Here is a 14,421-nt window from a genome sequence, read left to right as displayed (position 1 = left end):
AGAAGCTAGACCCAAAGAGGACCACACCAAGACACATCATCATTAAAATGCCAAAGGTTAAAGATAAAGAGCGAATCTTAAAAGCTACAAGCAAAAAGCAGAGAGTTATCTACAAAGGGGTGTCTATAAGACTAAGGGGGGTGCGATTCCTAGACGGAAGGGAGGTACTGGGCAGCGGGGAGCAAAGGGTAAAAAATTGGAACAACTGTAACAACATAATAAAATGTACTTAAAAAAATAAAAATAAAATAGGTGACTTCTAGTCAAGATGGAGGCATAGGTAGGCACACTTGCATCCTTGTACAACCACTAAAAGAATTACAACTAAATCTCAAAACAAATAACACCCAAAACTTTCAGAAAATTGAACTGTATAGTCCGACAACCAAGGATTTAAAGAAGCCACATTCATTCAAGTGGGTAGGAGGGCAGAGATGTGGAAACATGACAGAAGGACGAAGAGATGCAGTGTGGCATGGAGAGGCAGTGGCAGCAGCAGAACAGGCATGGGAGACCCCACATTCATGTGTGGTGAATAAAAATTGAATACCTTGGGAGTGAGTGATCTCAGTCCCAGGTCAGACTGCACAGCCCAGGGTTCTAGCACCTGGAACATAAATCCTCATAACCTCTAGCTGTAAAAACCAGTGGGAGTTGGGACAGTGGGAGAAACTGCTGGATTTTCAGGAAACTTTGCTTATAGGACCTGCATTGTCTTAAAAGGGATGTGAGCCTACCCACTCTGGGATTCAACACCATGGCAACATGTGGAAGGGCGCCAGTCACATATGGGGAATGAGTGAAGTGACCGGAAATGGGGCAAGTAATGGGCAAACCCAGGTAGCCCAGCAGCAGCACAGTCCCCTCTCTGAGCCCTCCCTGCAATGCAGAGCCACAAAGTGATGAAACAGTTGCCCCACCCTGGCTTTGCCCCACACATCATACCAGTGCCTTTTATAGGGAGTCAAAGCAGCTCTACCTAATACACAGAAACAACACATGGAGGCTGCCAAGTTGAGGACACAAAGAAACATGGCCCAAATGAAAGAACAGGACAAAACCCTTAAAAAAAAGAGCTGAATGAAATGGAGGTAACCAACCATAATATGCAGAATTTAAACACTGGTGATCAGGATGCACAAAGAACTCACTGAGTACGGTAACAACATAAAGGAAGAAATAAAGGTCACACTAAGTGAAATAAAGAAAAATACACAGGGAACCAACACTGAAGGGAAGGAAGCCAGAATTCAAATCAATGATTTGGAACACAGGAAGAAATAAGCATTCCTACCAGAACAGCAAGAAGAAACAAGAATTCAAAAAAACAAGGATAGTACAAAAAGACTCTGGGACATCTTCAAAAGTGCCAACATCTGAATCATAGGGATGCCAGAAGAAGAGGAAGGGCAAGAAATTGAAAACGTATTTGAAAAAATAATGAAGGAAAACTTCCCTAATTTGGCGAAGGAAATAGACATACAAGTCCAGGAAGCACAGAGTCCCAAACAATCTAGACCCAAAGAGGACCACACCAAGACACATCATAACTAAAATGCCAAAGGCTGAAGATAAAGAGAGAATCTTAAGAGCAGCAAGAGAAAAACAGAGAGTTACCTACAAAGGAGTTCCAATAAGACTATCAGCTGATTTCTCAAAAGAAACTGCAGGCAAGAAGGGACTGGCAAAAAGTATTCAAAGTGATGAAAAGCAAGGATCTACAACCAAGATTACTCTATCCAGCAAAGCTATCATTTAGAGTGCAAGGACTGATAAAGTGCCTCCCGGACAAGATAAAGCTAAAGAAGTTTATCATCACCAAGCCATTATTATATGAAATGTCAAAGGGACTTATTTAAGAAAAAGAAGATCAAAACTATGAGCATTAAAAAGGCAACAAATTCACAACTATCAACTATTGAATTTAAAAAAATAAAGTAGGCAAACAACCAGAACAGGAACAGAATCATAGGTATGGAGATCATTTGGAGGATTATCAGTGGCACAGGGGAAGGGAGAAAATGGAAATGGTGCAGGGATTAAGAAGCATAATTGGTAGGTACAAAATAGACAGGGGGATGTTAAGAATAGCATAGGAAATGGAGACGCCAAAAAACTTATATGAATGACCCATGGACATCAACTAAGGGGTGGGGGGGATTGGTGAAGGGAAAGGGGGTTACTGGGTGGAAGGTGGGCAAGGGGGGAAATTGGGACAACTGTAATAACATAATCAATAAAATATACTTAAAAATAAAATAATAAAATAGGCAGTCCTGGGTAATGGAGTAAGCATATTCCACCCCGTCTCTCACTGAATACAGCTATAAAACCTGTACAGAATGCATAGAACAGCTATTTAAGGACTCTGAAAAGTAAATAGTAGCAGGCAGAATGACTAAGAATACCAGAATTTGAAGTGCGACAACTAGTGTTGAGTCTCCCATTTGTCTCCCAGTCTCAGGATTCAAGGCAGCCTGAAATCCAGAACTGTGCACCAGAGCATAGACAGAGGAGCTCTGAGAGAACCTCTCTAGTTCTGGCTCAAGTGGCAGGAAAGAGAACTCCTAACACTCAGAGAGAGGTGGGGAGATCCATCAGTTTTCTCTCTTGTTCTTTGTTCTCTCGTGCCCTAGCAACCAAGCAATCTCACCATGGCAGCGGGAACCATGGCAATGTTTGCAAGGACCCACAGGCACCTAAAACTCAGATAGAGGGTAACCTTCCTCTAATTGGGGGAGCTATGGTGCCCAAAAGGCAGGACAAGCTCCTGTTGCTTTGTTTTCTCTCTGTCCTCTCCATGCTTGGCCACAGGCACTGGTGCAGTTGTGGGAAATACAAGGCAAAACATGGTAACTAGAGCCCCAGGTTCCAGCTGGAGAACCAAAAAGGGAAGCCCCAGGAAGCTGAAAAATACCAGGTAGATCCCAGAGAGAAAGGAGCTCTGGAAAGTAGCCCTATAAAGGTATTTATGAACTCCCAGATTTACCCCTAAGCTGTGTATATGTATCTCACCCTAAACACATACCAAAGACTTTGAGAACTGAACTAAGGGATAGGTCATAGCCCAGGTTCTATACTGGCCACTGAGTGACCACATAGGGCCACATCCAAATACCACCACAAAGGCTTTGAAAATGGAACTGACATTGAAACCATAACCCACAGAAGGCTGGTTGAAATTTGCGGCCTTAACCCATCTGGGTTGATTGCCTGCTTTAATAATAATAAACTTTCTCCTTGGGATTTAAGCAAGACAGACAGCCTCATAACATAATATTCAAAATGTCCAGAATATAACCCAAATTACTTGACATACAAAGAATCAGGAAAATTTCAACTCACTGTGAAAAGGCAATCAAAAGAAGCCAAGGCCAAGAGGATAAAGACGGCAGCTATTATAAAAATGCTTTTAGAGGTAGAGACTAGCATTCTCCAAACAAATGGAAACAGTTTCAGAAAAGAAATAGAACCTATACAGAAGAACCAAATGGAAATTTAAGAACTGAAATATACAATTAATAGCAGAATGGAGATCACAGAGTAGAGAGTCAGTGAGCTCGAAGATAGACAAGTAGAAATATTCAATCTCAACACAGAGAAAAAGATTGGAAAAAAATGAACAGAGCCTCAGGGACTGAAATAATGCCAAAAGGTATAATGTTTGTGTCATAAAAGTCTTAGAAATAATGGCTGGAAACTTTTCACATTTGGCAAAAGACATAAACCTACATATTACAGAAGCTCAGAAAATCTCCAAAACGATAAATCCAAAAGGAATCTGGTCCCAGATACATCATAAACAAACTGCTAAAAACCAGGACAAAGAAAAAGCCTTGAAAGCAGCCAGGGAGCAACATTTTGAATGACTGGATTTCTCATATTAAACCACAGAGGACAGAAGGAAGTGTCACATTCTTAAAGTGCCAAAGGAAGAGAACTATAAACTGAAATTCTGTATCGAGTGAAAATATCCATCAGTAATAAAGGAATAAAAACATTCCCAGATGAAGAGAATTTATTGCTAGCAGACCGGCTCTAAAACAATTGCTGAAGAAAGTTCTTTAGACAGAAGAGAACAGATGACAGAATTTGAGGCTCTCAAATTTCCTTCTGTCAAAAAAGAGCAATAGAAATGGTAAAGAGCCTGGGTAAATATAATGGGCTATTTTTAAGTTTTGAGATCCTTAATGTATATGTGGCCACTGAAAGGAAGAATTATAATATTCTCTGATAGTGTGTTCATTGCATGAAGATGCAATATATAAGAACTACAATATAGAGGGGAGAGTTCTTATATGTGCAATTTCTATATTCTGCTTGAAGGTAGTCTAAATGTTTATTATAAATAGAGAAATTAAGTATGTATAGCTTATAATTGTGAACAAAAACAATTTTACTTGAAGCTCATGTTTAATTTTGTTTTTTATTTTTGTTTTTTAGCATTAAAATCCATGACTTGGCAGAATTAAAAGACATGTATGCTATAATCAACCTAGATGATGAAATTAAAGGTACTGATTTTTCTGAAGTAGACATTTTATCATCCCAATTACAGAGTAGTGTGTTTGTTATTGTATGGTTTACATCTTTTGTAGGAGGAATACTATTAACACCCATCACTAGAGTTTCCTAAAATAGCCTCCTTATTTTAGTAATTATGTTGAGTCATACTCCTTGACTAGAAGTTCACTTTGATCCAAAGACATAGTGAATTTTATCCCAATTACAATGATAAAATCTAAGTTCTGATACACATTCCCTTTAAGTCAGTATTGAACAAATTAGTGCTTATGTTCATATGTCAACCCATGGTGAATTTCCTAGTCTAAATAAAGACTCTTTACACTTAAAAAATTTTGGAGATTTTTATGCCTCTGGTAGCATAAGGGAAAATAATTTGCTTGTTTATCTGCAACAGTGTATTTGTTTTTTAATAATCCTTTGTTTTGTAAATTATTTCAGGGTTGGGTACCTTGTCCTGGACAGATGATGGCCAGTTGCTGGCACTGTCTACCCAAAGGGGCTCCCTCCACGTCTTCCTGACCAAGCTTCCCATACTTGGGGATGCCTGCAGCACAAGGGTTGCGTACCTGACCTCCCTTCTTGAAGTCACCGTAGCCAACCCTGTTGAAGGAGTATGAAAATTGTGTTACTTTTATTTTATTAATAAACTCAAAGTCGTTTTAGCAGTTGGTTTACTAGTAACTTTTCTATATTATAGGAGCTGCCGATCACAGTTTCTGTTGACGTGGAACCCACCTTTGTAGCAGTAGGACTTTATCACCTGGCTGTGGGAATGAATAATCGAGCTTGGTTTTATGTCCTGGGAGAGAATGGCAAGTCTAAATCCAGTTGTTTTCTTACCTAGCATATAATTTCTTATCTTATTTGGGAAGCACTTGTTCTCAAACTCTGGGTCATGTGCCATATACTTCAAAAGACCAAAAGTCAAAATGTCAGCTTGGTGTAAGGAAAGATTTATTGATCAAGAAGGCGTCAACCAAGAAGATGCAAGACTTATCAATGCCTCAACTCTATTTTACCTGCTGGACTAGGTTAAGGATTTTTAAGCAGGAGAAGAGGAGTGGGGGGGGGAGTTAAGGTAAATTCCTTAGGTCTTCAGTCTCTTGATAAGGTTTCAAGTACATTCTAAGGCACTATTCAGGTCACAAGCGTCAGGGGTGGTGTTGAGTCTCCATTGTTTTTTTGCAAAGTAAGCTTGTAAATTATTATTCCTTTCTGTGAAGAACGATAAACATTGAACTGAGATGTTATCTATAGTTTTCCCAAAACTGTTGTTTGAGGAGTAGGTCACAAGTTATCGACCCAGGAACCGGTCAAAGTCTCCCTGAGTTCCACAGTTTAAACCTTAAGCAACCTCTGACTGCAGGGGAATGGGGAAGTTAATATAGCTTCGTTAGGGGAAAAGCAGAAGATCTAACTTGTGGAGGTGAGCAGAGGGTCTTTAAAGACCAAGTCTTCCACTTTCTTCCTTCAGACATGTCTTTCTTAGTTTAAAGAGTTTTATGAAGCTTCTAAAGTTTTTGCATAATTTTTGGAAAGGTTTTGTTCTTTATCTTAGTAGTGAAGACAGCTTGGTATAAGGGGTAGAGTATGGTTTTTAGAATTAGGCTCTGGGTTCAAATTTCCCTTCTGCCTCATTTAGTTAGACAAATTCTGTAACCCCTTTGTGTCTTGGGTTACTCATGTGGAAAAGGAGGATTCTTCTACTTGTAAGGAGTCGTGTGGAAAATTAAAATTTGTGCTCTGCCTTTGCACAGTGACTTTCTTATGTACTCCTTGGTCCGGTAGGTATTTAATAAAAGCTGTTTCCCTCCCCGATTTTATTGTTTGAATAATGACTATTAGCATCTGAAGGGAACCTTGCTTTTTCTTCCCCTCTGCCTCCCCTCCCCCATCCCTTCCTTACCCCACGGGAGGTCAGATAGCCCTCAGCAATAGAGCAAGCCTGAGCATTATTCTCAGACAGAGTACACGGTCAAGCTTATTGTCACCAAGATTTAATATTTGGTTGTTTTGCATGTGACTTTATTTTCTATTACTTTGTTTCATGAGAAACATGGAATTCCTGAAGGCAAATTTATATGGCAACTAGGATTTTCTTTATGATGGCTGAAATAAAAATTTTGGTTCAGAATATTCTTGCAAAGATGCCCATTTAAAATTATTTGCAAATATTTATATAATTTTATTCATATTTTAATGTGCTATTTGTTCTTTTTGATTGTTAAAGGTGTTAAAAAATTGAAAGATGTGGAATACCTGGGGACAGTCGCGAGTGTTTGCCTTCACTCAGACTACGCTGCCGCACTTTTCGAAGGCAAAGTTCAGTTACATTTGGTCAGTATAATTTTGATGTCCTGCAGGCCTGCTCTGTTAACTTAATGATGATGATGATGAACATTCTTATTATTAAGAACTTTGGTCAGAAAGCAACCATGTACAGACTGGCTAGAAAGCCAGGTGTGAATAAAGGATTAACAAAAATCTTTACTCTGTTCCCAAGAAACCTGACAGTTTATCAACTGTGCTACTTACAACATTGCTCAAGGTAAAAATGACCTTGTTTGTAACTGTATCTAGAAAGTATAAATAAACTATAAAAAATGATGGGAACGCAATACATCTGGGTTTCCTGGAAGGCACTCACTCATACACTTAGGTCATGTTGCTTGTGGCGATCCCTGAAACTATGCCTCTTGAGTTGTTCAAGAGATATTGGCCGTGAAAGATAGGGCTTCTAAACCAGGGCATGTTCCACATCTATTTCTTGGCTCTTTGCTTCTGGGAAGCCAAAGGGATTAGTCTCTAGACGGCTTCAGAGCCCGTGAAGACTATTCCCAATAAAGAGGGATGTCTAGTGCTACCCTGCTCACAAGCTGTGGATCCTGTCTGATATCTTTCTGTGTAAACTGGTCTCTGGCAGTCTGGTGAGTCTGGTTTCATGGAGCTAAAGGAAAAGATCCTCGCCTACCCACTAGACATTGCAGACTAGGTTTACTCAAATTAATCTATGAGCCACTGTTATCCTTTGTTTTAGATAGAAAATGAACTCTTGGATACTCAAGAAGAACGTGAGACTCGACTGTTCCCAGCAGTGGATGATAAGTGCCGTATTTTATGTCACGCCTTAACTAGTGATTTCCTCGTCTACGGCACAGATGTACGTACTGTCCTCTTTACAATGGAGGGCAATTTCTAATTTTTACTTTGTAACAACATTTCTCACATATGTATATAAATGTGTATCACATAGTATATGAAAACATAACTATTACAAATAAATATGTGTAGCGCACATAGGTGGCATGATTTGCTAGTATTGAGTGCTTTTGTGTTTATAAGCAATTTTGAGACCATAATAAAAAGGGCAAACATTGGAGTCTAGAAAATCTGGGTTTAAACATCAGGTCTTTTACTTGCTCGTTGCTGCATAATCTCTCCGAGCCTCATTTTCCTTGTGTAGATGCTTTAATGACTTAATCTGATGATGAATATAAGACACCTCATTCAACTTCAGATCTAGATTCAGTAGGCATTTAATAAGTATTAAAGTTAATAGAATATTGAGAATCCCACTCCTTCAGTCTGGTGGTCCTTGACCCACCAATACCCTAACCCTCTAAATATTACGTGAGCCGCATGGACATAAAGCATAGTTACAGTAATAGTATCTGATATTTGTAACAAGTTCTCAAAGATTTTCTAAAAGCTCATCCTACCTGTTATGTCGTTCAGTCTCTAAATTCAGTCAAGTTGGTAGGAAAGCTATCATTTTCCACGTTATAAAAACAACTTTCACCATTTTAAACATTCCATTTTCTCCCATTAAATGGTTTTTTAAAAAAGAGTATGTTTAAAACAGGCTTCTTGCCATAAGAGAGGATTTATAAGTTGAAGTTTGACCTGAAATAATCCGTCTTTGTGCTAATTTACACCAGTAGGGGAGGTCTGGGGTATCAGGTGAAGTAGTGAGGGATATGGTCGATAATATTAAATACATTTGTGTGACACCTGACATTATAAAGCCTGATCTCACTTATCTCATTAACTCCATAAAACGAGCAGGGAAGTTTTAGAGATAAGCACACTGAAGATTGAGAGGATAGTAAGTTTGTGGCACAGGTGGAACTTGAACAAGCAAGATTTCCTGATGGGAAATCTGCTTTTTCCACTACGCCACATGGCATTTTGAAGTAAGAACACAAAGTGTCGTAGTCTATCAATAAAGCAGTGTTTATCTGTCTCATTCATTTTTTAAAATTGAAATATAATTGGCATAGCATTATGTTAGTTTCAGGTGCACAGCATCATGATTTGATATTTGTACGTATTACGAAATGATCACCACAGTAAGTCTAGTTAACATCCGTCACCACACAGAGTGACAAAAATTTTGTTTCATATGCTGTATCTCATTCTTACGTGCTTCTGAAAATACTGGGGGTTTTAGCAGCTTTATTGAAGTATAATTGATATACAATAAACTACACAATTTAAAGTTTACAATTTGATAAGTTTTGACATAGGTATACACCTGTGAAACACCATCAACTCAGTCAAAATAGTGAACATATTTGTCACCTCCCAAAGTTTTCTCATGCCCTTTTACCATCCCTCCTTCCTGTGCCCCCACACTGAGGGGTTTCTGTCACTGTTAATTCTAGAGTTTTATGTAAATGGAATCGTATATTAGGCACCCCTTTGTGTCTGGCTTTCGTGTAATTATTTTGAGATTCATCCGTGTTGTGGTGGTGTGTGTCAGCAGTTCAGTCTTTTTTCTTGCTGAATAATATTACATAGTCTAGTCTTCATATATCATAATTTGCTCCTCCATGAATCGATAGATGGACATTGGAATTCTTTCCAGTTTGGGATATTTACAAATAAAGCTGCTATAATTATTTGTGTTTAAGCTTTTGTGTGGCCATATGCTTTCTTCTATCTTAGATAAGAATACCTAGAAGTGGAATGACTACATGATATGGCATGTGTATGTTTAACCTTTTGAGAAATTGACAACCTGCTCTCTCACTTGGTCGTACCGTTTTACATTCCTGTCAACACTGTATAAGGGTTCCAGTTCCTCTATATCCTCACAAACGGCTACTCTAATGAGTGTGTAGTGATATCTCATTGTGATTTTAATTTGCATTTCACTAATGGACTAATGATGTAGAGGCATCTCTGTGCTTATTTGCTATCTGAATATCTTTAGTGAAGTGTTCAGATTTTTTTATTATTTCTTAATTGGTTTATTTTCTTATTATTGAGCTTTGAGAGTTCTTTATATATTCTCCATTATATTAAATAAAAGAAGGCAGTCACAGAAGACCACATATTGTATGATTCCATTTATATAAAATGTCCAGAATAGGCAAATCTAAAGAGACAGGCTGGGGAGATTGGGGAAAATGGGGATTCATTACTAAATAGGGTTTCTTTTTGAGGTGATGAAATATTATAAATTGCCGAGTGTTGTACAACTATGTGAATATGCTAAAAACCAGGGACTTGTACATTTTAAGTGGGTGACTTATATGGTATGTGAGTTATTCTCAATAGGCTAATATTAAAAAACAAAAGTGAAGGAGTCTTAAAACAAAAAAAATAATTAGTTAGACATACCTATATAGGTCTATCTCTGGTTTTTCTTTTCTGTTTCAATGATCTGTGTGTCTGATCCTCCACCAGTACTATGCAGTCTTGATTACTGTAGTTATTAGGAAAAAAAAAGTCTTAAAATTGAATAGACTAATTTTCCCACTTTATTTTTTTTTTCAAAATAGTTTTAGCTGTTCAGGTTCTTTGCCATCCCATATGAATTTTAAAGTAACCTTGTCTGTATCTACAAAAAATCATGTTTAGATTTTTATTGGAATCAAGTTAGACCTGTATATCAGTTGGGGAGAATTAGCATGTTTACTGTGATGCCAATCCATGAACACAGTATACCTCCCCTTTTATTCTGAGCCTCTTTGATTTTTGCATTGGTATTTGTAGTTGTTAGCATACAAGTCCTGTGCATGTTCTGTTAAACTTACACTGAGGTATTTCATTTTTTAAGTGATTATAAGTGGTATCATATTTTAAAATTTTGTTGTCTACATGTTCATTGTTAATCTATAGAAATACAATTGATTGTATCAGGTGGGTTTTTGGTTTCTTTTTATTTTAAACTTAATTTTCTAATTTGTAAATTAATAACAAAAATATTTAAAATAATATGTTTACTCTTAAACAATAACGGTGTTTCTTTAATTCAACTGGAAAATCTGAAAATCAAGCTTTAATATCACTAAGAATATGAGAATTGATAGACTGTTGAATCACATGTACTTCTCATTTATTTTCTTCTGCCTCTACCTTGCAAATATAGTAAACGTTGTTCTTAGACTCTTCCTTCATCAAAAATATGATTTTTTTTTCTCTTTAAAGTAGAAAGTATGTTTAACTTAAATTGCTGAAAGTCATTGTTTTCTTGACAACCTGTGTTTCTCTGACTGGACTTTTTTTTAGACTGGCGTCATTCAGTATTTCTACATTGAAGACTGGCAATTCGTTAATGATTATCGACATCCTGTTGGTGTGAAAAAGATTTTTCCTGACCCAAATGGGACCAGATTAGTTTTCATTGATGAAAAAAGTGATGGATTTGTCTATTGTCCAGTAAGTCTAGAAAAGTTTGAATGCATGTTTTTAAAAAATGCAACATACGAAGAAAAGTATTTTTAAAATGTTTTATACATAAACTTACTTTCTTGTAAACAGAGCCAATGATTATAGCACTTTGTTATGATGTTTGTGATCTATTTCATGACTATTTACATCGAGAAAACTTTTTTCCATTTTTCTTTCATTTTTCATAGTATCAGCCCCAGAGACTTTTTTTTTTTTAGGGGAATAAAACAGTTATATTCTGTTTCACTTTTAACCTTATTTACTGCAACCAGCCCCAGAGATTTTTTTGGGGAAAAACAGTTACCTTCTGTACCACTCTTAACCTTATTTATTACAATATTACAGTGTATCATCACGTACATGGCTTTTCTCTCCAGGTATGCAGTACGCTTCAGAGGGCTGGGATGACACCCTGTCCCTTTCCCCCACCTCGATTGCTTTTCTTCTTCCCTTAAAGATCCTGAATATAAAGAAAGTGTATTTTTGTATTAGAGGATTAAAAACAGATAGACCCATTTTAGTTACTCTTAATTTTACACATCTTTAACATTTTGAAAACAGATTTAGAAAATGTGTTTTTACATCATTTACTATACTTGGAGTTTTATTTATTTCTGGTATCCAGTGAATGATTTGGTATGTTCTTGGTCACAGTTCACAGGACCTACAGCTGCTCTTGGCCGCCCTGAGCCGCTGGTCCCCAAGTGTCTGTGCTTCACCTTAGAGAAGACACATTTCCATGAAGACAGCTTTTGCCTTGTTATGCACCTCCCTAGATACTAAGACTTCCTTCCTTTCTTTCCCTCTCTCTCTCTCCCTCCCTTCCTTTCTTTTTTCCTTCCTCTTCCCTTCATTTTTCCTTTTCTTTCTTTCTTTGACAGATGTAACAGGTTTCCACAGGAGTGACTTGATTATTTATGCAAACTTTTTAATGTGCTAGCTCTTACTCAACTCAATGCCTCTCTCCCAGTCACCCCACCAATGAGGAAAAATGATATAAACGTAAAGATAACCTTGAGTTCCCTCTGTGCAGTAAGGCAGCTCACTCTCGTGCAGCTGTCCTTCCTGTAACAGGGTGTGAGGGGGCAGAGCTGCCTTGTTTCCCCAGTGGGGTCACCGCAGGTGGAAACCGCTGCTTAGGTTACACAGAAGGGCTGGAGGTCAATCAGTATCTGACGGGAGTTAGTCAGCACTGCAGTCTGACTGCTAGAGAAAGGGCGAAGGGTAAGGCCTGCCTAAGCAACTTGTTACATCTTTCTTTTTCTTTTTCCTTGATAATTTCTGTTAAAGAGGCTAGTGTGAGCTCCGCCCAAGTATATCATCAGGAACAGGTAGCGAATGTTAGTTAAAGCCCTGCCCTCTTTATCCCCTGAGACCCCTCAACGTCCAGAATTATCTCACTTGTTGCTGCTCGTCCCCACCCCCTTTTCCAGACCTAACCTGCAACTCAGTTAGGTATTAAGAAAAAAACACACTGGTAAAACAAAGTCCACACAGGGAAGGACTCCATGAGAGTGTAGGCTCTCCCTCACCCAACCTGTAGATAGATGGTTGTTTGTTTTTATTCAAATTAAGATTTTATTGGTAGGTTAGACTCTTATGTGGTTGGGCAAGATATCACAGGGGAGCCTTTTCTATGAGTGAGGCCAGCTTGGAAGGGAGGAGAAAGATGGGCTGTGGTGCAGACCCTTCCCCATGGCCTCGGGCACAGCAGGAAGTCGCGCCAAGGCCCTTGGACTCCTGACCAGAGCGCTGTACGCTTAGTGACTTGAACACCCGCCCTGTCATCCTGTGCTAGTATTGCAGCCTAATTTTCTACACCAAATAATTTGAGAGAAGCATCGCTCCTGTGATGTACATATATGCAAATATATAACTATTCAGACTACAACTATTATTTAAAATTCTTAAATTTGACATTTACTTTCACATATATATTTATTCAACCTACTATTCCTCACTGTGTGGATAGTAAGGAAGTGACTCGTGTTGTACATTACAACTGGGAGAGGTGACTTTTTTTCTTACACATGCCCTAATAAAACAATCTGTATACCCGTCACTCCTTATATGCCCATGAAGGATGAACTGAGATATATTCTATAAAGCTTATAAACATGTTGCCCTTGAGAGAGGCAGTAGAGTGCGGTAGTTAAACACAGACCTTAATTTAAGATTAATAATAATAACAACTAATATTTCTGTACTGAGTACTCTTTACATATAGCAGGGATTTCTTTCAATCCTTATAGCAATCCCTAGAGAAAAATACTCGTATTATTGCCATTTTATAGGTGAAGAAACTAAGGCATAGAAAAGATGATAACCTGTCCAAGATCACATAGCCAACCAATGACATCATTGGTATGAGCCCAGAGTGGCTTCCTCCTGAGCTCTCACTTTGATTGGCATCCCAGTTTTCCCATCTATAAAATGAACTCAGTTCTAGTACCTACTTTGTAGGTTGTTGTATAAAAATCAAATGGATGATGCACATAAAGCTGTTAGTACACAGAATAAGCACTCAACAAATGGTTACCCTTAAAAAAAACAATTCTACCACCAGCCCACTGGCACTGGTGTGCGGTCCTTACAAACTGAAAGTCAGTCTAAACTCGTGCTTAGAATCAAACACGGGAGCCACACTGCCTGACTGCAAATCCTGGCTCTTCAGCTTACTAGCTGTGTGACTTAGGGGAAATTTCTCTGTGCCTCAGTTTCTTCATCATGAGCATAACAATATAGTGTCTGTCTTACAGACTGTGAGGTTAGAATCAAAGGTTACCTATATAAGTAATTGGTACAATTCCTGGTAAGCAGCACTATCCAATGGAAATATAATTTGAACCACTACATAATTTTTAATTGTCCACCAGCTACATTTTTTTAAAGTTAAAAAGAAACAGGTAAAATTAATTTTAATAATACATTTAATTCAATATTATCATTTCAGTATGTAATCAATATAAAAAATTATCAATGAGACTTTTACACTTTTTTTTTGATACTAGGTGCAATCCAATGTGTCATTTACACCTGCACACATCTCAATTCGGACTGGACACCTCTCAATGCTCAGTAGCCCAGTAGCCACCTGTGGATTTCAAACAGTGCCTACTGCACCGGACGGCACCACTCTGTAGTATTAGTTATCATTTGCAGGAATTTTACATTTTATTCTTAATTTTAGAGGAAGCTAGATTAAGGAGGAAGCAG

At 38.0% G+C, this 14,421-nt stretch overlaps 1 pseudogene; it reads left to right on the top strand.

Annotated features, from left to right (window-relative positions):
- LOC150020225 (WD repeat-containing protein 19-like) overlaps positions 1 to 14,421 on the top strand; it is a 63,078-nt pseudogene that overhangs the window by 20,540 nt on the left and 28,117 nt on the right.

This window comes from Furipterus horrens, unplaced genomic scaffold, assembly GCF_987537825.1.
Source record: "Furipterus horrens unplaced genomic scaffold, mFurHor1.1.pri manual_scaffold_2, whole genome shotgun sequence".
Lineage (NCBI taxonomy): Eukaryota > Metazoa > Chordata > Mammalia > Chiroptera > Furipteridae > Furipterus > Furipterus horrens.
The sequence above is the reverse complement of the archived record's forward strand: the minus strand, read 5'-3'. Positions and strand labels throughout refer to the sequence as shown.